At 39.2% G+C, this 26,792-nt stretch overlaps 1 long non-coding RNA gene across 2 annotated transcripts in view; it reads left to right on the forward strand.

Annotated features, from left to right (window-relative positions):
- The window catches only part of LOC135983771 (uncharacterized), a 165,860-nt gene that overhangs the window by 82,753 nt on the left and 56,315 nt on the right, over positions 1 to 26,792 (forward strand). For both annotated transcript variants that reach the window (XR_010601548.1, XR_010601549.1), the window contains exon 2: positions 19,438 to 19,514. This is a non-coding gene — a long non-coding RNA (uncharacterized LOC135983771). The remainder of the gene's footprint in view (positions 1 to 19,437; positions 19,515 to 26,792) is intronic.

Genomic DNA, 26,792 nt, shown 5'->3' on the forward strand with positions numbered 1-26,792 from the left:
CAACATCCTCCGGCAAGGAGTTCCACAGATTGACTGTGTGTTGTAGGAAAAAAACCTTCCTTTTGTTTGTTTTAAATCTGCTGCCTATTAATTTCATTTGGAGACCTCTATTTCTTGTGTTATGAGAAGGAGTAAATAACACTTCCTTATTTACTTTCTCCACACCAGTTATGATTTTGTAAACCTCTATCATATCCTCTGTTAGTTGTCTCTTTTCCAAGCTGAAAATTCCCAGTCTTATTAATCTCTCCTCATATGGCAGCTATTCCATACCCCTACTCGTTTTGTTGCCCTTTTCTGAACCTTTTCCAGTTCCAATATATCTTTTTTGAGATGGGGCGACCACATCTTCAGGCAGTATTCAAGATGTGGGAGTACCATGAACTTATATAGAGGCAATATGATAAGACAAAAAATATCTATCACTTTCTTAATGATTCCCAACATTCTGTTTTCTTTTTTGACTGATGCTGCACATTGAGTGGATGTTTTCAGAGAACTATCCACAATGACTCCAAGATTCCTTTCTTGAGTGGTAACAGCTGATTCAAACCCCATCATGTTATATGTATAGTTGGGATTATGTTTTCCAATGTGCATTACTTTGCATTTATCAACATTGAATTTCATCTGCCATTTTGTTGCCCAGTCACCCAGTTTTGAGAGATTCTTTTGTAGCTCTTCACAGTCTGTCTGGGACTTAACTATCTTGAGTAGTTTTGTATCATCTGCAAATTTTGCCATCTCACTGTTTACCCCTTTCTCCAGATCATTTATAAATAAGTTGAATAGGATTGGTCCGAGGACTGACCCTTGGGGAACACCACTAGTTACCCCTCTCCATTCTGAGAATTTACCATTAATTAATTCTGAGTGATCTGGGATGAAACTTCTACTTTGAATCAGACAGAATAGGGACTTGAACCTAGGTCTCCCACATCCCAGGCTAGGGCCACCAACAAACCCTCTACCTGAGCGGAAAGCTGAGGCAACAGCCAGGCAACAGCCTGACAACAGACACTTTATCACATTTGAGTTTCCATGAAAGTGTGTACAGTGTTTTGCTTTCATTTCAATGTGGACCAAACACAAATTTCAAAACCTTGAAAGTTACTGCCAAATGAAATTGTCTGTCAGTCAGCTTGAGCCTTCATGATTTATTAGTATGGTTTGCGGAGTCATAGAAGATCAGTGCTGTTGACATATTAACATTTAATCCAATGCCTTCTGTGCACTGTGGAAATTGCCCCACACACTGTCGACAGCACCTGCAACAATTTTTAAGGGAACTTTCAAAACAAACCCTCTTGGTAACAAACTAATGAAGGTATAAGCTGGGAGTTGCAGCTCCTCCGCTGAAATCTGCTGCCACTTGCATGACAACATCTGATACAATATCTCTTTTCAAATACAGGGCTGAACTGCACCTTTCAGGAACTAGCCCAAATAGCGGGGTGGTATAGAACAACAATACCCATAGTGGTGCCTCAAAGAGGCACAGTCTTTTCCCCAGTTCCCTGGTATAAGACATCCCCATGCTGTTCATTTCAGGCATGATTAGAATCACTGCAATTTTGCTGTCCCTTATGTCAGCCAAGCAGTGGGTGAAATCCTTTGAGTCCTCCCACCCTCTGCACACCCATTTAAGGACCAGGCAGTTTGGCCACATGGGTCTTTCTGAAAAAAAAAAACATTATCTGTATAGTTCCAACTAGATTCTGCCTTATTCATGTGGGCAAGCTCTTATACAGATTGTCTCATTGACCTCAGTGGGACTACATGAGTACATGCTCGCCAGTATGAGTAGAAGCTTCACAAGCTAGTCCTTAATGACTGGAAGATTTTGTAATAAGCAGGATTAATGTGGTGAAGTGTTTTCCTCTCTCCTACCCTGGTGTTCATGGAGTCCTGATCACCTAAATTCTACAGAAGATGGACATTTTCATGAATCTTAATTGTCGTCACTCTGATGCAGAACTGAGCATTCCTGTCTTTGAGGAGTTTCCTATCTGTGTAATGGACAAATTTGAACAGATTCAGGTGCAAGTCAGCTCATTCCATCTCAAAAACTGAGGCACCAAACACAAACTCAGTATTAGTTGGCTTGGGACAAAAAGTACTCCTTCCATAAATGCTGTATACCTCCGTGTTACACCCTCTCCTCTCGAGCCCACCCTGAGAAAACTAAAGCCCAGGTTAGCATACTAAACAACATTCTCAGCAAGCTGGTTACATCAAAGTGGGGGGCAGACCCATCCACTCTGTGATCAATAGCAGTGTCACTTTGCTACTTCTCCATTGAATAAGCCTGTGCAGTGTGGGCACAATCCCCTCACTTTAAGAAACTAGATCCTATATTTAACTCGCCTGCTGCTAAATTGCAGGATGTCTTAAGCCACCCACGTCAATAGTCTTTATATCCTCACAGGTATTGATCCTTCTGATATACACTGGGAAGTTGCTAATAGAGTCACATGCACAAGGCAATGTATAGATCCCAGACATCTGCAATATAACACGACTACTGAGTCGACGGATGTCATGAAGAAGTTTTCTTGCCACCGATAAAGCCCTAACACTGTCACCCAAATAGACATGGGCTCAGTTATGGCTACAAGAGTAGAGAATGGCCCTGTGCACTCTGGCTTCCACCAGTTGAGCTACTACCACCTGCTACAAATCAGCCCTGGGCCTATGTGGCATTGCCTTAATCAACTCTGCACTGGAGTTGGCCCGTCTAGAGACAATGCTCAAGTAGGACTACGTCACTGGTCCCGGTACCTGTGACTGCACCAGAGAGCCTCCAAATATGATGCACCTCCTTCAGTGCCAGCTGCCTGAACATGAATGTTCTTCCAGAGACCTGGCGGAGTGCAGTGATCAGGCAATTGTATGTGCATGGATGTGGCGGGAAGCAGTACGAGGACACAGCAAACAGAAGATCAGATTCACAACAAATTGTGAGCAGATGACAGGTCTGATTGGGAGGGGGAATATGCAATATCTTCTTTGCTAGGGGAGTTGTTCTGTTTTGCTCACCTACAGTGTTGTTTTTATTTCTCATATTTCTCTGGGGGCCAAATCCTGAGAGGTGCTGAGCCCACAACTCCAACTGAAGCTAAATGGAGTAGTAGGTGTCTTAATACCATAAGATTTGACCCATTAATTATAAACTGTTTTGAACATTGATCTAGAATTTATTTTTCTCTAAAGTGGCGTGCACATTTAATGTGCTGAATAAACACATCTACACATAAACACCCTAAAAAGCAACCATCTCTCCCTCATTTAATTCTCCCTCCCACCTCTTGTCATGGACTACACCTGCAGATGTAGGGACATCTGCAGAAATATTCTCTGTGTGATCCCTGGATGTTTCTCTAGTATATCCCCACACACTTGCAATCCTTGTTCAGGCTTCTGTCTTGTATTATGATTTTATTATTATTTCCATAGGCTGTGGTTTAACAAGTTGTATCTCTTTTGGCTATTTATTTTTAGGGTAGGCTATGAGTGTATAGGAAATAAACCCTCTGCTATTCTTTTTTCAGGTATGTAACTGTCATAACTATAAAGGGAAGGGTAACAGCTCTCCTGTGTACAGTACTATAAAATCCCTCCTGGCCAGAGACTCCAAAATCATTTTATCTGTAAAGGGTTAAGAAGCCCAGGTAACCTGGCTGACACCTGACCCAAAGGACCAATAAGGGGACAAGATACTTTCAAATCTTGGCGGGGGGTGTGTGTGTGGAAGGCTTTTGTTTGTGCTCTTTGTTTGGGAAGTTGTTCGCTCTTGGGACTGAGAGGGACCAGACATCAATCCGGGTTCTCCAAATCTTTCTGAACAAGTCTCTCATATTTCAAACTTGTAAGTAAACAGCCAGGCATGGCGTGTTAGTTTATCTTTGTTTTCTCAACTTGTAAATGTACCTTTTTGCTGGAGTGTTTATCTCTGTTTGCTGTAACTTTGAACCTAAGGCTAGAGGGGATTCCTCTGGGCTCTTTAAGTTTGATTACCCTGTAAAGTTATTTTCCATCCTGATTTTACAGAGATGATTTTTACCTTTTCTTTAATTAAAAGACTTCTTTTTAAGAACCTGATTGATTTTCCTTGTTTTTAGATCCAAGGGGGTTGGATCTTGATCCACCAGGAGTTGGTGGAAGGGAGGAGGGGGAATGGTTAATTTCTCCTTGTTTTAAGATCCAAGGGGTTTGGATCTGTATTCACCAGAGAATTGGTGAAGAGTCTCTCAAGGCTACCCAGGGAAGGGAACTAGCTTTGGGAGTGGTGGCAGCGGACCAGATCTAAGCTGTTAAGCTTAGAAGTTTTCATGCAGGCCCCCACATTTGTACCCTAAAGTTCAACGTGGGGAAGCAGCCTTGACAGTAACATTACTCTGTGTTCTGCTTTTTATGTAGATGTACTTCCAAATCCTGTACAGAGCACTGCCCCCAAGAATACACACACTGTTGACTTGTTGTTGAATCTCATTACATTTTACCCTATTTTCTGTATTATTGTTTGTTCTCTCCAAAATATTGTAACCATCATTGTGCTGTAAGTTATTATGCGTCTCCCCAGGTCAGTCTGTGAAGCTCAGTTCAACTTCTTGCTGACTCCTCTAATTCTGAAGTGATGCAGACATGAAGGCACTGGGCTCACTTTTAAACACCAAAAGTAATGTATCTTGTTCCTTATGAGCTTACAGTCAAGTTCTCAAATTCCCCTCTGTTTCAGCAGCTTTGTAGATGCAAACTCTTGGTGGCAATTACATTTTCTCCCAGTCTAATGGTCAGATTTTTAGCATCATTTACTGCAAGCCTAGAGGTTTTAGCTTTGAAATGAAGTATGAGCCTGCTGACTACTTCAACACTATGCTCTTTGGGTAGCTGTTTGGTCAGCTCACTACTGCTTTACTAATAAAGCTTCATTATTCTCTGCTACAAAAAGTACCTGAAACTATACCAGCACAAACAACCATACCTATTTAAGGCTGCAGTTTCAGTGTAGATGGAAAGGATGTGTTGGCACAGTCATAAGATTAGTAGATTTTTAACCTCCTGTGTTACTTTTATGGAGATGCTTGCACACACATGATCCTAGGGATTTTGGCCTTAAGTATTAAAGGCTGATCATGCCAAACTTTGGCTGCCTAAAATTAAGTACCGAAAAGCCCTGATTCTCATTTACACACTGATGGTGCTCTGGCAGTGTAAAGGGACCATAAAGTGGGCACAAATTACATTTATTCGTATTTTACAGAGCTTTTCCAGAGTAAGCTATTTTTAAAGTGGCCATAGTGCAAATGTGAGTCAGGGCCCTTAATCTACATTAATTACAATGGGAATCGTGGCTGCTAAGCACTTTGGATCATCACTTCACTTATTTAGCTGCCCACATATGGCTTTAGAAGCTGAATTTTAGGAATCCAAGTTAGGATTTTTTATTTTAGTAGCATTTAGATTTTCAATAATCTACAGTATGCTAGCAATCATTGGAGTTATTCCAGTTTTACATGGGTTTAATGGAGAAGAGAATTTTGCCCTATTTCTTCATATGCAACTAACTCAGATCACACTTACTCCTATAATAATTGCTAACCCCTACAAATCCTAATTTTCTAGACAGATTTGGACTCCATTCCAAATTCTTCACAGAAATTTATATACCTGTGATATGGTGGACCCAAAGGCTAAAGGCCCCAGGGCTCTGCCACACCCACCCCAGGAAAAGAGCAGTGGTGAGGTCCTCCAAGCAGGCTAGAGTGGCTGCAGGGGAAGCAGCCAATCAGGGCCCAGGAGGGCCATATAAAAGGAGCTGCAGAACAGTGCTGCAGTTAGTTACTGCTAGAGCTGAAGAAGAAAGGATTGCAGGCCCAGCTGCCTGGAAGAGCAGCAGGGCCATGGACAGCTCAGTGTGGGCAAGGACCCAGGGAGTGAGAGGCTCCTGGCTGGTTGGTAGGACTGAGCCAAAGACATTCTGCTAGCAGGGACTGGGGGAGAAATGGAGGAGCTCCTGGCTCGTTGTAGCCCTTGAGTAAGGACTGAGCATGGGGAGGGCCACAGGAAGATAGCCTCTCCAGGGAGGAAGCCCTGGGATACAGCCCCATACCAGGGCTGGACTGGCTTAAAGACTGTGAACACACCCAATGAGAGGTGGCATTCCCAAGAGGTGGTGCTGACCCCAGTAAATATTACAAGTCAATATACAGTCTTGTCACACGTATTCCATTTACAGCTAACATATTATGGAACATAACAAGGATTAATAAATGTATACCCTTAATAGCTAGTTCAGGCAATGCTGCTAAGCCAAATGCAAAGCTTCCAAACACTGACTTCAGCTCATTGCATGATTTTCCCACCTGCTGTGGATTTAATTACATTGGTGATAATGATGCTGTCTGAGGATAACTAGAATATCATTCAGTTTTAGGTGTTGGCAAAACTTCCTATATCAAGACAACAGAACTTCTCATTGATTGTATCACAAATGCTGGAATAAGCCAGGTTCCTATAATACATTGCACAATACAGACAATCTTATATTGCCTAGAAAAGGAGCAAAACCTGGCCTTTTTCTGGTTTGAGTTTTAGTTAGTTATATCATAGACTATATAAACAATTATCTTTATACTTATGTTGCGATCTTGTGGGTTGGGTGGTGGTCTGAGAGGCTTTTCAGGGAATTTAAATGAACCTAAGCTTGCTATTGACTTTAATGGGTATTGGATCAGAACGATGGTGAGCAGCAAGATTTCATGATAAAACAAATAAAGCAATATGACTATCCAGGATAGCCAGGTGTGGGTCCAGTGGCAGCAAAAGCAGACGTAAAACAATTTCCAGTTTTCTAAATGAGCTGGGCTAGGCTTATAAGGGGATCAGATACCACCGGGGTGGGCACTGTGCATAAACCTAGAGAGAGAATAACAGGTTGAAGCAAATGTTCTAGATTCACTATAGGATTTTTTTTTTCTAAGAGAAAAAACAGCCCTTTGGTCTAGTGGATTTTTAAATTAGAATCTCCTTGGTTTGTCTTCATACATACATTTACCTGTATCACAGAGGAGTTGTGATGATAATTCCACTACCATTTGAGGTGTTCAGCTATGACAGTGGTGGGGAGCCATTTACATAGTAGGTAGATGGGTACCTGTTTACAAAGCAACAGGAGTGTTGTTGATACTATATACATAGTAATAATGGCAGGACAAGCACTGTGGTCTAGTGGTTTTATGGAGGTATCAAACCTGAGTAGACTTTGATCTAGCTAAATAAAGCTATGGCTTCATGCTTCCCTGGTTATTAGTTAATTGCATTTGACCTACAAGAAAGTTTGTTACAGCTTGTTGTCTCCATGGAGTTATTGCCAGTCTTGGGTTTTCCTAACTGAAACCCTGATTAATGTTAAACTCCCCAAACCTACTCAGACAAGTGTGTGATCATTAACAGCATTTATTGACATCAAGACAAATTAGGTTTCAGCATTTTCTAATTTCAAGCACTTTTCACTGTGAAATTGTACACAAGCAGTGTTCAGCTGCTGTGGGGAAAGGTTCTTGTGTCTTTTAAATGAATGCTTTAATTACTTGTCTAAGCAGATCTTCTTTCCCTTGTGTATTCCTACCTACGATCTGACGCTGCTACTTTTCCCATATGAGATACAGTATATCATAGTGTTTAACTTTTAATAGGCTTTGTATAACTTTTTAATATATTCCCTGGAGGAAAGATCTTATCTTCTATATGAGCTGAGTTTACATTTCAGTCTGGTCTACTAAAAAAAAAAAAAATCTCTGCTAACACCATAAGGATCGGCGAAATCACACCAAAACATCTTGAAAAGGGTAGTTATTACTAAAGTATTGTAAGAATATTATAAGTTATGAATCTCGGATGGATATACATATAAATAAATTTACTGATATGAATGGGAAATTTGGAATAGAACTTTCTATGGGATACCAAAACGTGTGCTATACATGAACCACACTATTGTAATTAGGACAGAGCAACAACATTTTCACTTATGTTTCTTTTCCCCCTTACAAACTTCTAATCAACAAGGCTCAGGCTTCAACAGTTACCCTGATACAGCCATGCATACGTATGTGTTAGCACCATCTAGCTAACCCCCAAGGTAATTCATGTCATCACATATTTTTTCTTGTATAAAACAGGTCTATCTTTTCAGCAGAAATAACAAAAATATGCAATAACTCTGATAAAGTTCCAAGCATAGTTGTAAATGATAACAAATAATAGTTCAATATTAAAAGCATAAAAATATAGAAACCTCAAGATGGCTGTAGTAAAGCAGTGAAAGACTTGATATCTATTTAAAGTTTCTTGCCACAATCATTGGTCTGTACAGGTGGTCTTCATATTACAATGAGGCATTAATGTGATACAATTTAATTTCACTGGGGCACACAGGTGGTTGGGAAGCATCGTATCTCAGATTATATACCTAGAACCAAGCCTATGGCTCTATTGTTCCTGATGTACCTGTGTGAGGTATATACCATTATATATATATATATAGTACCATACTGTGTACCATTCCAAATCTTCTTAGCTGATAACTTAAATGTAGAATGTTGGTATGAAAAATGGGTCATTAATACTAAGAGAAGGTTAAAGGGGTGACTTGATCAGTATACCTTCCTGGGGAACAGAAATTTGATAATGGAAGGCTCTTCAGTCTAACAGAGGAAGGCATAAGAAGAACTAGAAGTAGAAGCTAGACATATTAAGGTTAGAAATAAGGAGCCAATTTTTAGTAGTTAAGGTAATTCATCATTGGAACACTTTGCCAACAGTTGTGGTGGATTTTCCATCATTGGAAATTTGTAAATCAAATTAGTGGTTTTTTTCCTTAAAGATATGCTTTAGTTCAAATACAGCTATTAGATTTGCAACAAGAATTAATATAAGGAAATCTTATGATCTGTGTTATGCACAAGGTCAGACTAGATGATTTGACTGGTCCCTTCTGGCTGTAAAATCAATATGTCCATGAAGACTGTTCTTTCTCTCTTTATTTTCAAACACAAAGGCAGGCTTATACATAGCTTGTATGGTAGTGCACATTTATTTTTATCTTCCTTTCCTGAACCTATATCTTATCTACTCTGTTGCATTAATGTGTTGTTCATTTCAGTCAGACTTGGGCTTTGGATAACAGGTGATTGGTGGCCCATAGACTACAGTTTGGGAACCATTGCAATAGACAATTCTTTTTTTCAGTTATTGTCTTTGAAAATGTAACTTTTTCTTTTTGACTAATTTTTCATGGATCTGAATAAGAATTGGACATGATCCAAAACATTTTTAATTACAATTGTAGGCGAAGTGGCATAAACATCTTATTTAGCAAACAATTTTTTAACTGCTTCAGAATTAGATCTGCACTTGTCCAGAAAACACTAAGTGTGACATCTTTAAGGTAACTCATGGAAAAGAAGATAAAATGGCCATTTTGGTGTGTGGCATGAGTGTTGGCTGTATAATATGTTCTTGGTCAGGAATTGTGCCTGTCTCTGAAATACCCCCGCCCAAATAACTTTATCTAAAGTTTTCAAACCTGCCTTATTATACATTTTAAGCAGAACTGTCAAATTTTCATCATGCTGGATGGTATTTTTCTAGAGTATAGTCTCCAAACAACACTGGATCCCCATACTGACCATTGAAGATTATAGATACCATCCTTTGGAAAGTACTAAGTAGAGATACAAATCCATAAGGCACATGGCAAAGCTGAAAGAACCACCCATAAGTAATGAAGCTTGTAAGATCCCAGATGTCATACTATAACAGTATCTAATTATCTGCAATGCAAATTGAAGGAGAAAAATCTTTCTCCCCCCAGACATCCCAGAACACTTGCAGTTTTTGTGTCACTCACAACTGCCTTAGACAGATGTAGATCCACATATCTATGAAAACCACCTGTCTGCCTCAAGGTAACAATTGGCATCATCCCTTCCTAAGATTTAATTAGTTCCATAATGCTGTTCCTATAGTAGTTACTGAAGATCACATACCACAAAATCCCACCTTCACGGAGACAAAGGCAACCTTAAAACTGTAGCTGGTTGCCTCTTTCAGATTATAAGGGTCAGATACCAAAGGCGAGCATGGTGGGAAAGGCCTCTATAAAGCTGTGAACCCAACCTGGAGAAGCAATTGGTCACCAAGCAGACAGACAACTGTTGGTGAAAGGATCAAAATTCCCACTTCTCTGAGAAGCAAGGGTTTAATCTTTGAGGCCTCACAGCTAAAGTCTGATGAGGTATATAGAATATTTAGCTGTGGCTTCTGTTCTATTCTGCTGTGATATCACTTTCCTTCAATGGGAAATCCAGATTACTATGGATGATGGCAAAAAGGATATGCTTTATGTGCACCACTACATGTTCATGAGATGCCTACACACATCAAATATTTATTAGTTCATCAGGGTTGTCCAAGAGTTGATGCATCTTGAGACTCAGTAATAATACATGTTATTCCAGAAATGCATTCATTCCATTACCAAGAACTGTGGCTACTGTATGTGAGATGGACCTCATGACGGAAATTGATAATCTCTGCTGCTATTACATACCTGACCTTGCTCCCATTGAAGTAAATGAGAAGTTTTCCATTAGATTTCAATAGGAGCAGGATTGGGCCTTAAAATCTTATATGTAAACTGTGAAATGATATAAGATTAATGGGTGTCAGATTTTCACTTTTCATAACTATCTGCCCAATAAATAAAGCTGTTAGAGTCATCTTGTAACTTCCCTTCTGTTTCCAAGCTTTTGAAATATACTACTGTAATATTTAGCACTGAATAGCAGTGCTTCTGACCTGCACTGTGCTTATTATAGTATGATTTAGCAGATAATGTATAAAGTAACATTAATGGTGATGGCCTAATTCAATATGAGCATAGATGTTTTCAAATCTGTTAACAGTTGTATTTTACATCACTCTGGGCTCTGATAAGAAGCGATAGAATATGCATAATATTTTGATATTTGTAACTTGTTTCTCCATCTCTTCTAGCAATGCTTGCAGACCACCAGAAAATTGTCAGCCTGGATTTGTTTAAAGCATTAATTTAATTCACTCAGGATTTTTAATATATCTGTTAATAAAAAAGGCATTTCTCCTGAGAAGGCCTATGTCTTCCATAGCTTCTCCCTGTTAAATAATTAACAGCACTCACTAGGCCAGCAGTTATTAGGAGACAGATCCTCGAGCTGGCCTCTTGGATTCGACAAACATGTTGACTAATTTTGACAAATGTCATTGGTCCCAGAAGTGTGCTTATTCCTGGTAGCAAATTTAATGATCTGCCTGTTGTGGAACTTATCCCCTTGTAATGCTCAACAGTTATAGAAAGTACCTCCTACACACTGCAATTAAAACATAGTCTGTAAAATAATTAGTCCTGGGGAAAGACTGCTAGCCAGTAACAAGTGATACTAAGATCACAATCATTTTGGCAATAATTATTGAGCCAGCCATGGATGTATTCAGAGAGCCGCTCAAAGACATACATTCAGTGCTGAAATTATTTTACAGGCAGACTTTTTATTTAAAAGCAGATGAAAGAAAAATTGCAAAGTGGGTGACTTTTGGATGACGTGAACTATGGGGCTTGGATATTTACACAGTAAAGTTGTGAAATTAGAATTCTATTAGTTTCCTAAATATGGCAGGGGTTTAAAGTAGGCTCTAGTGAGTGAAATAGTTGGTTAATATAACCCCCTCCCCCCCAAAGAACCATGTTAAGATCATGTTTCATTTCACAGATTCATTTTAGCACCTGTGTTCTTGCCCCATCCTCCCACCGTTCTACACCAACAGTAGATTAATGTCGTATGGTTTAGCAGTGAGCATAGGTCAGATCCTGCAAACCCACGCTATATAAAAATAGTCCTTACTGTGTGAGCAGTCCCATTGAAGTAAGAAAGGACTACTCTTAATGAGAAAAGAGTTTGCAGGATTGTTCCCTGATGGTCTGATACCTTCAGGTTGTTTAATTTTCTCTGAGTGCACACTAACCTATGCTATTTCTCTTATAACTTTGTGTGGGTGCCCAAGTCATTACTTCACTCCTTCCACCTCCTTTTGACAGTCAGCTTTCTTCTCTCTGAAGCCCTCAATAGCCATTGTTATATCAGGCAATCTATACAATCAAGCTGGCTGTATGCAACCAGTTTCAATGAGTCTTTGGAACACTGTGTGTAATGTTTCAGCAAAGTTTTTGTCATCTTCATTAAGAAAAATCTTGTCCCAATTCTGGTTGAAGTGGAAGTAAAATTGTTAACCAATTCAGTCTTCTATTATGGAGGAGCTCCATTGACCTTGGAGTCCAGGACAGTTTCTTTTTATTGCTGAGAAGTGGTTAATATTAAAAGGAACATGTGAAATTTGCAAATCCGCCAGTAATAAAAATCCTTACAAACACGTTCTTGCTGGATGAGCAATAGTGACTGATTGTATCATGCTCATGTAAAACTTCCACTGATAACGAATTTCAATGAAAAATGAAAATTGTCATAGTTTCCTCCTCCCTCCTTTTCTAATCAGCTGTACTCATTGTATTTTGGATATGCAGACAGCCCATCTGTGATAACTGAACTAAGTGCTAGTGTCATGATGGTCAGCCAGTGCAGTCCTCCGTGTGAGTATGTCTGATCAATCATACCAACCCCCGTACAGTTAAACACTTTTGGTTTCTATTTCACTGTTTGTTAAAATGCTATTTTACTTTTACTAAAAAGGAGTTTTCCCCACTTCCAAAGGTGTTTGAGCTAATGAAAGGCAAGCAGCAGATGGTTCATATAACATCTCATTAGCCTTTTTGAAAGAATGCCTCAACGCTATGTGGGTGGAATCATCCTTTTTTTTTTTTTTAAGACTAATTGTAATATGGCATAATATGTAGCACACAACATTAAACTCTTCAAGTTTTATATAGCAATTGCAATTCAGCTGTGCCAGCAAGAGAGGCAGCATGGCCTAGTGAATAGGACATCAGATTGGGAGTCAGGAGAACTCTGTTCTATTCCAAGTTTTGCCACTGATGTGCAGTGTGAACTTGAGCAACTCCCCTATACCTCCATTTCCCCTCCCACCCTCTTAAATTGAAAGCTCGTTGGCTCAGGGATCCTCTCTCATTATGTTTGTGTACAGTGCCTAGAACAAAGAGGCCCCAGTCTTGATTAGGGCTTTTAGGAGTTACTGTAATAAAAATAATAAGAAGAAACAATCCATCATAGGCCTTTATCCTCCTAAGAAATTCATAGCCATGACTGACTTAAACTGGAATCTGTACTAGAGTAAGGGACTGTGTATGAAGGATCCATTTATAGGATGTTGGCCATAGTTTGTAGAATACTTTGATGCTGAAGAGAAATATATAATTACTAGGTATTAGTAGAAGTAGAGCTGAGCAAATGAATAATTCACAGTTAATAATTTACTTGAAATGTGTCCTGTCTGACCAGAGCAAAACATTGTCATATTTAGCTCTTGTTCAAAGCTGCTTATGAATAACCCTTGGTCTGATGATAATTTAAGGAATATTTGCAATGCGTGCTGTGCTGGTGAGTTACAGAAGATGTGGTAAAGTTTCTGCTCCCTTGTTAGATAATGAAGATGGCTCAAATTGCAAAGCATACACTCAAATATACTATTCAAAATTAGCTTTTGGTGAATATTGGACCTTAACATTTGTAATTTCTGAATATTGAACACTTGAATATTCATGGAAAGTGAACTCAAGAGTGTCACAAATAAATCAAAGCAAATTTCAAGTATATTCATGGAATTTTTTCCCCACTACTTGTTCAGCTTTAGTTATTAGGTTGTGTCTCTACTCACAGTTCCATTGTGATAGCAGCACTGAATGCTAGTATGGTGCTAACATACATACATAGTCAAACTGCCCATATGACAGTGTCTGCCTAGTGTAGCACCACCCTGCAATTTGCCTAGTGTGCACATGTGCTACCAGCACTAATGGCTTATATCGTAATGGCTGCCTGCCCCTCCATGTTAAAAAGCTTGCCACTCTAGCAGATCTAACTATTTCTATGGCTCTGTGGGTTAAAGTAGCCCTACTACAGCTGTGGAGAGGATGCCAGGTCCAACCTAACTAGTCACAGATTTTTAAGATTATTTTTCAATATCATTATTTGTATAGGAAACTGAGATGTTTTGCTTTGTTTTAATTTCCTTTTTTTGGAAGAAAAAACAACAACAACCAGAATGTCCCTAAAACACACATAATCAGGACCTTTTCAAAAGTTTATGTCCTTACAGGAATACAACCAGCAACCTCCATATCTGTACTAACAAAATGGAGTGATAGCTAAAAATCTCCAGATAATCTATAATGGAGAGAGAGTCACCATGGTAACTATACGGAGGTTGGTATGATTGATTGGACATATCCACAAGAAGGACTGCACTGGCTGACCATCATGGCACTAGCACTTAATTTCCCTCCCCCTCTTTGCCCCCCCCCCCCCTTTAGTGGTATTTTGAATATGCAGGCAGCCCATCTGTGATGATAGCACTATGACAATTTCCATTTTTCATTGACATTTATTTTCCATGGAAATTTGATGTCCAGCTCTGAGCATGATACAATCAGTCGCTATTGCTCTTTTGATAATAATGTGTTCGTAGAGATTTTTATTACTGATGGATTTGTAAACTGTTTAACTTAAGTTATATCTAAACACCAGAGACTGTTGGCCCATGAGTCAGTCTGGATAAAAAAAAAAATGGAGATATCCCATCTCCCAGAACTAGAAGGGACCTTGAAAGGTCATTGAGTCCAGCCCCCTGCCTTCACTAGCAGGACCAAGTACTGATTTTGCCCCAGATCCCCAAGTGGCCCCCTCAAGGATTGAACTCACAGCCCTGGGTTTAGCAGGCCAATGCTCAAACCACTGAGCTATCCCTCCCCCCCTTTTTATATATGTACCATTATTTCAGACTTTAATAATTTATTCTTTCCACAGTGCCATTCAACTGCTGTCAAAATGGCAGTGTAGCAAAATTTTGTCTGCCCACTAACTCATTAAGCCTATCTAGATCTAGGGTTCCTTACTTGTGACTGCTTAAAGCAGTTCCTTTTGACTGTATCTGATTTAAATCAGCTTCCTGTTTCTTCCCACATGCTCTGTCCTTATTGTGAAAACTTGGGGTTCATTTAAGTGTATCTTCTCCAAGCATATATTTCCTTCTCTGTGACAACTGATGTTTATTAGTTTGTTTTCACATATAGCAATGTAAAAGTTTCAGGTTTTGATTTCATACAGAATGTTAGTTTCCATGCTATCTAAATACACTGTAACATATTCAAACAAACCTCAAAAAAAAAAAAAAGAAAAAAACGAAAAGAAGCTCAAAGTGGTGAAAGCTTGTGAGAATTCTTTTTTGAGAAAAACATTGGAGTGGAAAAAACACTACCACCCACAAACCCCATTCATTTCAGATTAGACTCTAGCACAGCTATAAAAGAAATGTGAACTGTAGAGCATTCTGGGTACTGGCATGCCAATAAGTATATTGAATTTTCTGCTTTGCCTGAGATTATCCACATTCATTACAGTCATAAGTAGGCTTCTAAATTGAAGTAGTTCAGGCCAGGTATACAGACAGTCAACACCATGGTTTGCTGTGTTCAGATAATAAGTTTTAAAATAATTAGTTCAAAGATTAATTTCAAACCCGTTAAAGGTTCCAGATTGATAATACCTATAAACAAAGCTTTCTAACTACAGAGCAACACTAGGCAGATTGTTGGGACTCCGTAATAATAAAATAATAGGTATAGCACAGGCGCCAAGTATACCAACAATTCAGTGTATCAATAAATAATTCTTAGCTCTTCTACAGCTCTATCCAAACCTCTCCACCTGACAATGCACAAATGTGGTGGGACACAAAATGTCATTCCGTCGTGACATCTAAAATGCCATGGGGTCCATTTCTTTCATGTAAATGACATTTTCTGTAACCTCGCTTTCATTGTTCTGCATTTCTGATCATTTTCAACACAAAATTCCAAATTTATGTAGAACATATGTAATTTTGGGACTAAAATGAATGGTGTCCATCATAATGAGAGAGACCTGGGAGGGTTGGCACTTTCCATCTTTGGAAATCAAAAAACTTCATTAAATGTGAGGCAAATATCTCCATTTTACAGATTGGGAAACTGAGGCGCAGAGTGGTTCAGTGATTTGCCAAGATTACATAATACATTTATGGAAGACCCAGGAGTAGAACCCATGTAAACCTGGCTCTTCACCTTTAAGCAGAATATCATCACTTCTTATTGTTGAATGCTTAGATGACTTAACCATTTGTTAAGAGAGAAAGTTACCATACTTTAGTGTCCATGCTCAACCAAACGCTAGGCTCTTTGCTGAGACTACTAATGAGAATGATTTTTCTTAGTATAGCTTGAAGGCCAAACTTTAAGATGAATTGTTGAACTGTAGTTCCTAGTAAACAGACTAGGCTACAGGCTGGTTTTCAGCTGGTGTCTCTGTCATTACTCTGCTTGGATCCCAGAACCTAAAGATAGAAGTCTTTGGATCCCATTACCATTCTCCTGACCCATCCGTTCTCTAACTTTGTTTTGCAGTAAAATTCTGATCCCTTTGAAGTCAATGGAAAAACTCCCATTCAGTTCAATGACACCAGGATTCCACCCTTTGTTTTTAAGTTCTGAGAAAATTTTCTGGGGGACACGTTTCTGCCTTTGATTTTTCTGAAGGAGAGTACACCACAAAATGTCATGGTGTTGCAAACACACACTGTATTTATTTAGAAGTTTGCCATACACAAGCAGCATTTCAGTTGCCTGATATTTCAACTGTTTTGGGCAAATAACCATGAGAGTAATATAAAATGAAATGTCATTCATCATTCACTGTACATAATGTTTTTCATGTTACAAAAAGCACCAGGCATAGAAATCTGTTTACTGAAGCCAACATTCATCTTAAAAAAATCAATGTGCTAAGCAATAATAACTAACCTGAAAGAAAAAAAAAATATTTGTACAGGTTCAGCTATGTTACATGAAGACAATGGTGCCACAGAGATACAAAGGATCAGGCAAGGAATACTACTGTTGCTTTTTTTAATATACTCGAGGTTTCCTTACTGAAAATACTAAAATGTGGTGTTCCGTTGAAATATTCTAAGTTACACCCAAATCATATAAGGTCTACTTTGCATTTAATAACATGTACACTTTAGCAGCTCATGGGTTTACCTTCCTGGTAAATCTGATCTATTCGTTTTCTAGAAAGATACAGGCAAAAAGAATCCCCAATAAAATAGCTAAAACATCCAAATCAAACAGTGATTTGCAGTGACATGACTCAGAGAATAGAAGATGACTACTAGATACTATGTACCATTATGCAAACCAGTCACCGTAAACATTAATGGTACTGCATTATCAATGAATGAAGGCATAAAGAGTTTTCAGCAAGGAAAAAAAAAGGAAGCAATTAAAGCTTTTCATCAGTCCCCAAATTCTACCTCTCTCTCAGAACAGATCCAAGGTCCTCTCTCTTTAATAACTACACAGCCCTTTCTCAGAACAATCTCAGGCTCTCCCCACAATAATTAGGACTTCTATATCCACAGAGCATCTTGTCTCCATTTTAACAGGCAAATAGGTGAATATTCTGTTGATGTCCATGGTAGAGTTAATAGAAGCCAGCAAACAGGCGCCATTCCTCAACTCGACCTTCTCGGACAACCAGCTTCTGATAAGAGCCTTACTCATAATATTTCAGCACTTCACATTTTATTCTCTAATGGGAACCAGCCATGAAAAAGCATTTATTCAAATATATCAGAACCACAGAAAATGCTTGGTTGAAGTTTATTTATAAAAAAGTGAGCAAAGGTATGGAGGAGTCTTTTTATTAACCTGAACTAGTTCATCCATTCACAGAATTTAAGATCCTTTCTACCCTAAAGTACGGATAAACACTTAGAACTCAGTTCTGAGTGTAGGAGAAGACAAGGAAGTCCACTGTCACCCTTACATTTTGCTTTGTCTCTAAGGTTACTACCATAAAAAGTAGAACAGACATAAGACCATTGGGGGGAAAAAAGCTTCAGGACTGATGACCTCAGAAAATGTATACCCTGCCCACTTTGGACAAAGTAGGAAGGAGACAAAGCCCCAAAATTAAAATTATCACACTATCAGAGGAGGAAAGATCCTCCCTCATTTCTGACCATATTATTGTGCAGTACACCTAAAATAGTTACTGACAGGGCAAGGTAAGAATCCCATGATGCACTGCAAAGGACCAACCATAGGGGAGTAGTACAGCCAGAGAGCCCAACCCACAGAGGCAAATGTGGGTATTAGACACCTGAATTACAGCTTCTATGAGGCACTATGACTGTTCAGATGAGCACAGATTAACGTTGGCCAGACCAAAAACTATATATATATATATATATATATATATATATATATATTGGTTTTCAAAATGGGAAAATGATGGATTTTTTTATTTATTTTGGCAAAATCCAAAACAGCATACCACACAGTTCTGAGAGGGATTAGCCTTCATGATCATGCAGGGAGATATCAGGGGACTGTCAGGGTTTAGCATTGCATTTGTGACAATGCAGATTGTCTACCTTTTCTGTGAGAGCATAGGGTGGAGAAGCATCTGTAGCTACGGTTACTGAAGACTGGAAGCATCAGTATTTGCCAAGGAGCACATCTGCTGCCTGTATGTACACTGGGTGTAGCAGGCAAAGACTCTCTTTAATCATCCTGTATTTTTCCAGTGAAGACTTTATTGAGAAGTGAACTTCCCCAGAAAAACTGTCTTTAAGCCAAAAGCAATATTTGAATTCTAGCTTAGTTTTATTATGCCAGGCTCTGGCAATGAATTTAATGCAAAATGCGTTGTGTAGATGTGCTAAGTAGACTATGTAGCCTGTTTGTTTTGGAAAGGTTTATTGAAAAAAAAATATATAGCAGACTCTATGGAAAAGCTCTGAGGTAAGTTATAGAGAAATCTATTGAGATATAGAATTTTATTATAATGGCTTTCAAATTTGTTTACTGAATAATTGAATACCTTTAATTCTGGATTAGGTACCATGAACTATTGATCCTAAATGCTGCCCTAGGTATTTATATGGGCTTTAAAAATATTTATTTTTTTATTTTACTATCTTGAGTGATGCTTATGTATTATTTACAAATAAAAAGCTAGGGACAAGAGGCTTTTTGTAGAGCAGATGACTTCTAACTCATTGCAAAAGTTAGAGAGGATGCCTTGCCAATTAAATTGCAACCAAAAGCTTAATACTTTGAGCTTCCATGGCAGGTATGATACTCTAGTTATATTTTGATTGCAGGTTCCTTCCTTAGAGGTGATTACCTCTCAGTTTCCTCTGAAGTATTTTGGATTATATGAATACGGAACATAATGAATGTAAGTTACCTTTGGTCCCATAGGACTGTCTTAAAAGCAGGATGTTCTCTTTTTCTTTGCTTGATCTTCCTGTTTGCACTTGCTTGAGAACAGCACCCAACTCATTTAAAGAAAGTATTTTTGTAACTGGAGGGGCTGTTGCTATGGAAGAGCTGTAGACTACTTTCATGTCATTTTATGACAGGCAAATTTACTTCTTGGTACCAGTGGTTTCAGTGACTTTACATTGGCTCTGCATGTTACATCAGGAAAAACATTCTGTCATGAAAAGATTCAGAAATCAACTTGGTGATACAGTTAATTCCAGTGTCTTAATGCGATCTATTAAAAGTAGCTATGATTTAAGAGACATGAACAATCAGCTACAAAAAGGCTGTTCAATCATCATATGAACGATGACTGTCTCAAGAAAAATAATAATTGCAACATTTGCCATAACTAAGCATGAAATCAGAGGAAACTGCAAATGGACAAATCCATGCTGCTGTATATTAATGTACTTCATGCTAGAAAGTGGACTTTAATTAGGACATTGCTGGTGTCAAATTTCTAATAAAATGTTTGTAGACAAATGGAGATAACAGAACCATGGGAACTCTGATAATATAAAAGCTAGAGTTATAAATGTTAATTTATTTATAGCTAGAGCTATAAATGTTAATTGCTAGAGATTTACATTTTGCATTAGTACAAAGTCACATAAAAATGATAAAGGGGTACATACAATTTGTGTGTTCTTAAATTTGATTCACATTTGCAAATAAATGGTGTGTTCAGGTGATGTTAATTCAGTATCCTATGGTTCACAAAACCCTCACACTGGGTTAACTCAACGGGATTAATACTCACCTAAACACTTGTGTGATATTTTATTACTATTTATATGCACAGTTTCTCCCAGACCAAGGGTTAGACTGTCCCATCTGCTGCTTCATTTGGAGGGGACCCAGGAACACAGAATCTATCTTGGTGGGACTGGAAGAGAAGGAGGGATTGCTGTTTCAAGGGGACCGTTCCTTTCTTCCCTTTAACATGCAGGATCTCTTTCATTGGCATTGGAGTACAGAACTAGCTACTCTCTGAGACATCATCTTCTGCAGAGCCCATGGATTTCCAATCAGAAATCTGATAATAAGCTAGTGCTTGTCTTTAGTGAATGGCCTACTCTCTCATCTGGGACCTTTGAGGGGCTGAAAAGCAAAGCCACTGTAACAAAAATCCCTCTTTGCACTGCACTACAGAGCAGGGAATGAGCGAGCCCAAGTGACTTCTGCTGTCCCTCCCAAATACATGGGGTAAGGTCAGCCCAGGAGGAAAATAAAACCAATGACAAGTGGCTCATATGACCAAAACAGCTCAAAATTAGGGGAGGAAATGCAAAAATTCAAGGGAAATGTTTCTTTTGTATGCCAAATATGAAAAATAATCCGCAAGAATCTTTTCTCCCCCCTGAAAACAATTTTTTATTCCATTTTATGGAAAGTTTCACAAACCCCAAAACAGGCACTTGGGGTGACAAAGGCCTGCTAGAGAAGGGATTCAGACTGGGGGTTTGTCACAGCAAGCTGTTCTGTAGCCTGTTTCCAGGGGAAAGAAAAAATGGAGAGAAGCCCCTTGTAGAGGGGGAGGGGTATATATATTCAACACAAAGATGTCTCTCTTTGACATTTCTAACTGGTGTACTAGAGAGCTGAGCCAGGAAGGTGGGTCTATATTCACAGAGACCTGGGCACATCAAGGGGGAGCAGGGTAGTGAGCTGGGAGTATGGGGACCATTCATGTCACTTCTCCACAGCTCCCCCACCCCCCAACCCCAAATTTGTCCTGGTAGGTTGCAACATTCACACCAGCATGAGTTTTAGTCCAAACAACTTCCTCATGTCCCTCTACCTCTACTCCACCCTGAACCAGTTCTAGGTATTACTAATTACTACTACTACTACTACTAATAGGGACAGAGTGGCGGTAAAAAGAAGGCAGAAGCTGAAGCTCAGAATACCTCAGAAGCAGACCTATTGTTACAGCAGTTCTGTCAGACTGCAATGTCTTTTCAAGAAGGTTGTATTCTCCAAGGGAGCTTTGTGGTACTTGGAAGGGAGTTGTGGATGGGCTTTTCTCACACACACACACACACACACACACACGTCCCTGCTTTCTCATTAAGAACAGGTAGAAGAGCTCTTGGGTCACATGAATTGTATTCCTAGCTGCTGTATATATAATAATAATACCTAGCTCTTATATAGTGCTTTACATCAGTAGGTCTCAAAGTACTTTACAGAGAAGGTAGGTATCATTATTCCCATTTTACAGATTGGAAAACTGAGGCACAGGAAGGTGAAGTGACTGTATGTGTTCTGTTCGTTTGTTTGTACTACCTGATAAGATTAGCAGTTACCAGTCCAATGCAATAGGGATGTATTTCTTTTCACCATCCATAGTGATTTTTCAATCCTGTGAGCTAAGTAAAATAAGCTGTTTTGAATGGTAAATTTTCCCCTCCATTTACAAACCTTTATAAAGGACTAAGAATTGTAAAGCATCTTCAGTTCATTCAAAAAAGGCCTCTAAAACCGAACTGAGTGAGCTTTCAGAGGGCGGAGAAGGCTCGAAAACCCTGATACCTCACTCTGTTGTAAATAACAATTAGACATTTTTAACAAGTGTTGTTAATTCAGAAAGAAATAATTAACACTTGCACATTAAAGTGAAAAACACTTCTGAGATGAAGTTCATTTTATTATGCCATTTCAAACACTAGATTTTATTACAACATGGAGTTTTCACTCCTTTAATTGAATTTCAGGCACTAAAAGCCTGGTAATTTGAATACGTAAGTGATCTGTAAGGAAAGAGTTATGTATATTTTTAACATGATAGTAAACACACTAATGCCACACAACCATGAGCTAGATTATGGATTTATCTCAGTGTATAGTTGCTCTGTCCCAAGAGCAGGCCAGGGACTCCATGACACAGTCACAGTTTGGGCCTTGGCTCTCCTTGCTCAAGTAAGCTGCACTAGCCCTATTCCTGGTACAGCCTATGTCGCCCTCCACAACGTTTGAGTTATCCTGGCTGGCACATTATAATCAGTGCTCTGCCCACTCCCCAACACTGCCCTCTTGTTGGTGTGGGATAATTTCCCTGTTTTATAACCCATGGTGCAGGTAGCCAGTTAAGGGAAGTACAGTGTGCTACCTTACATCTCCTTTCTCCCCTCTGCAGTTTAATACTGCAAGTCACAATTTGGCCTTCTAGTTGTAAAATGTTAATTTACATTTTAAGGTATTAAAATATGTTTTTACTACAAAGGGGGAAAATTTCTCCAAACATTTTGTAACAAAAACAGCTTTAAAAAAAAAGTTGAATGTTTTCGTGTTATTGGATTTTTTCTATTAACTGCCCAAAAACTGAATACTGAAACTTCCAGTTTTTCAATTTCTCTCTCTCCCCCCCACCAACCTTTTCCTGTGCCTGTTCTCTTTTTTGTCCAGAGAAGGGAGGTGAACAGGGGAAGGGAGCGAAAGGGGACAAATAAATAAACAATGAAAACGAAAAGATTTTCTCATTTGGTTTTTCAATGGAAGGTCAAAAAAAAAAAAAGGAAAATTTTGAAAAAAAAATAAAATAAAAAACTCCAATGGAAAACAATTAACATTTTTGCTAGCTCTAGTCTTTGTCTGATACTTATATCAAAGTTACAATTTACTGTAAACAAGCTTTTTTTCCCTTGTGTTTCATATTGAATCTTGTATATATAACAAAAGTTCCTTTACTGGAAGTTTGACCAAATGAGGATGGTAGTATTGAACCCAAAAATGTGTCTCCGTTTAATTAGGAAATAAGTATTTAGAAGGTAATTAAACAGATCACATTAGTAAGTTTATTATTCTGTAACGCAAGCCAGTACAATCATATGGAAGCCCAAGATCCATATAGTCATTGAAAATCTCATAGCCCCTTGTGCAAGAGCAAGGGTGTTCGACCTAGTTTCCAGGCCAGAGATCTAACGAAGTCATTATATTCTAAATTCTCCTTGCAGTTTCAGATGGGTAGGATGAGCCACTAGCAGAATCTGACCACAAAGCGCATGTCCCATTGTTGCCTGCCCAGAACTGGGCCCCGAGATGGCAAACAGGGGTTCGTTGCCCGGTGTGCTTGGCACCAGTAAAGACACCGAGGGGAGAAAGCAAGCCAAGTTTATTTCAGAGCTTTGAAATGGCACTAGGAGACCAGCATGTCTCAAATCAAGTGCCGCACATACAAATAAAATTTTCCCTTTTATATTCCAAGCTGTTTCTGTGCAAGCCTTTGTTCTGTTACTCCCTCTTACCCCTCCCACCCCTCCCTTCTGTAGCAGTTACAATTAGAAAAGTTCCCATTCGTCTGCTTATCTTTTGGCCTTGCAAGGCCTGTTTACAGCAGTCTGAGCAAAACAGCAGCTGTATGCTAGAGAAAAGCTGACCCTTACATTTCTGCTTCAACATGTAAGCAGTTAGCACAGAAGTAGGTGAAAGTTCTCAAGATGGAGTCACTGTGGTTCAGGTAGGCCCAGAGCAGAAGAGCTTCATCGGCACTTTTGGCCTTCAACTCTCCCGAGTTACCTGGTAGCTATGCCCTAGTGACACCAACACCATTATGGGAGGGGCATGTCCCATAGTATAAGGGGATTATCCTGTGGCATGCCCTCTGTTAGCAGTGTAGGGAGCATGGTGATCATAAAGAGATTATCTGGGATGCTCTAGGCTCCACTCATCCTCAGTTTCTATTTCAGCCCCCTGGGGACATTAGCAACTTGGGTGAGCAGATGAACAGCGCTTCGGGTGAGCACTAAGATGTGTTTACTGTATACCACTATTGAACAAATACAAATCCTGAGCTGCACCATGTTCATTTCGGTTGAGCACATTGATCTGGCCTGATATTCTTTTTTGCTGTCCTGAATTATTTTATAGTGCAGTGTGCTTTTAACCAGCTGGTGTGTTTTCCTAGGAAATAAGGGCAACTGTGAAATGACAGCTACTTCATAATCCCATAAACCCCCAGGAATTATTTTGTGATAACAAGGAAGATTTATGAGTGTTGTTGTCTGTGGTAATCTGGCAAAAACCACAGAAATAGAGTTTCAGTAAAACGAGTGGCTGGAAAATGCCAGTGTAATGCCGACAGACCCCGGTCGTCAGCGGGCAGGATTAAACCTGGGACCTCAGTGCATAAGCCTCTACCGCATGAGCTAAAAGCCAACTGGCTCTTAGCTAAGGGTGTTGAGCAGACTCATTTTATCTCTCTCTCTAAGTGGTCTCAGTGCCACTAGATGGGACAGAACACCACACCCAGGAGGCGTGTGGGTTACACCAGGATACATGGAGATCCTCAAGCTATACCAAGGGTAAGGAAGTAAATTTAATCCTTAAAATAAATCTGTATAATTTCCAAACAAATAAAGACAGTCCATGTTCTATTTAGCATGCAATATCTTTGGCCTGTCAATACTCGGGCACAAGTCTAAGGAGTTACTGTCATTAAGACTGAACAAATAAAATAGGAAGAGTTTTGCTTACTTTTAGCATTCATTACAGAATATACTATACCTGGTAAAATTAATCCCTCTGTCACTTTGTCAGCCCAGTATGAAATCAACGTATTGAAAAGCCATGAGGACGTCATAGTGTATAGTACAATGACGCATACAAAAGGCTGGCAAGATAAGAATCAGGATAACTTCTTTTTATGTTATGCAAGAGTAGCCAAAAATTGTACATGTAGTTATTAGAATTAAAGATTATTGATGACAATAAGGGAGCTAGACAAGAGAGAGATTTTCTATCCACAAAAACAACAAGGAGTCCGGTGGCACTTTAAAGACTAACAGATTTATTTGGGCATAAGCTTTTGTGAGTAAAAAACCCACTTCTTCAGATGCATTCTATCCAGGCTATCATTTGACAAGAGAATATTTACATGGCCTACAGTTACTAAGTAACAACAAATATATACCCCAAATTCTGTGATCCTTAGTCCTAAAGACAACCCAGTAGGCTTCAAGGAGTTTTGCTGGATGAAGGACTGCAAGATTTGCCTCTTAGCTTTCAAATGATGAAACTCACAAATATTCTTGATGATGCTAAGTCAAGAAAATGGTAAATAAAGATCTTTGAAGGATTAATTGTAAAATACTTTACACTAATCACTGCTTATGAAGTGATGACCTTCAGCATAAACAGAACTGTTGAGATGTCTTGTTTAGACAAAGTCACGTCAATGGAAATAGAACTAATAGGGAGCAACATCAGAAATAGTCAATACTCAACATGGTTTCTGCCAGGATATGAGAAAAGTTGTTACATCTACCACATATAGGAATATGGTGGTGAAGTATAAGAAATAATAATTATGGGCTAAGATGTGGTTTAGCTACAAGGCCTGAGAAGGGACTGCATGTAGCTTCACTGCTCCAGGAGCAGTTCAGAAACCAGATTATGCAGCCACAGAATCACCCTGTTCCCCCACTTAAACTGAAGGGTGGTTAGGGAAATAATCTGGCCAGTCTGTGTTGGCTGGTGTGCAGAAAGACCAGAACCAACACTCCACCCACATCATGAGAGAGGGATTAGTTAGTGACCCCGTGAAAGCTGGTCCACAAAGAGGCATCCATAGGATCGAGTGGGGAGAGAGAGACCATGATGCCAGCTGATTTCCCCCCTTCTGCAAAGAGAGATCCAGATGCACAGGTCACCTCTGTAAAGGGCAAGTTAGTAGCAACAACATTGTGAAAATGACCAAATATAAACTACATTAAATAGATGCACAATTAAAAGAGAATTTACTAGCAAACAACTCTTTTCTCTGTCTTCACTCTCACATTTTCGAGGGAACACCTGGACATTGTTACTACTGTATTTTGGATACCATACGTTATGTGCACTCTGAATCATAAACAACGTATAAATGAAAGAAAATTAAAAGCCAAAGTTTTCTTCCTCTCAAATGTCAGGTGTGAGAAATAAACAGTGAGGTTATGAGCCTGATCCAAAGTCCACTGAAATTAAGGGAGTCCTTGCAGTGAGCTTTGGTGAGCATTACAGGAACATGTTTTAGGACAAATTATAAGATCGGAATAGGAACAATGAAGGATACAGGGGGAAGGGATAGCTCAGTGGTTTGAGCATTGGCTTGCTAAACCCGGGGTTGTGAGTTCAATCCTTGAGGGAGCCACTTGGGGATCTGGGGCAAAATCAGTACTTGGTCCTGCTAGTGAAGGCAGGGGGCTGGACT

Source organism: Chrysemys picta, chromosome 5 (genome assembly GCF_011386835.1).
Source record: "Chrysemys picta bellii isolate R12L10 chromosome 5, ASM1138683v2, whole genome shotgun sequence".
NCBI lineage: Eukaryota > Metazoa > Chordata > Testudines > Emydidae > Chrysemys > Chrysemys picta.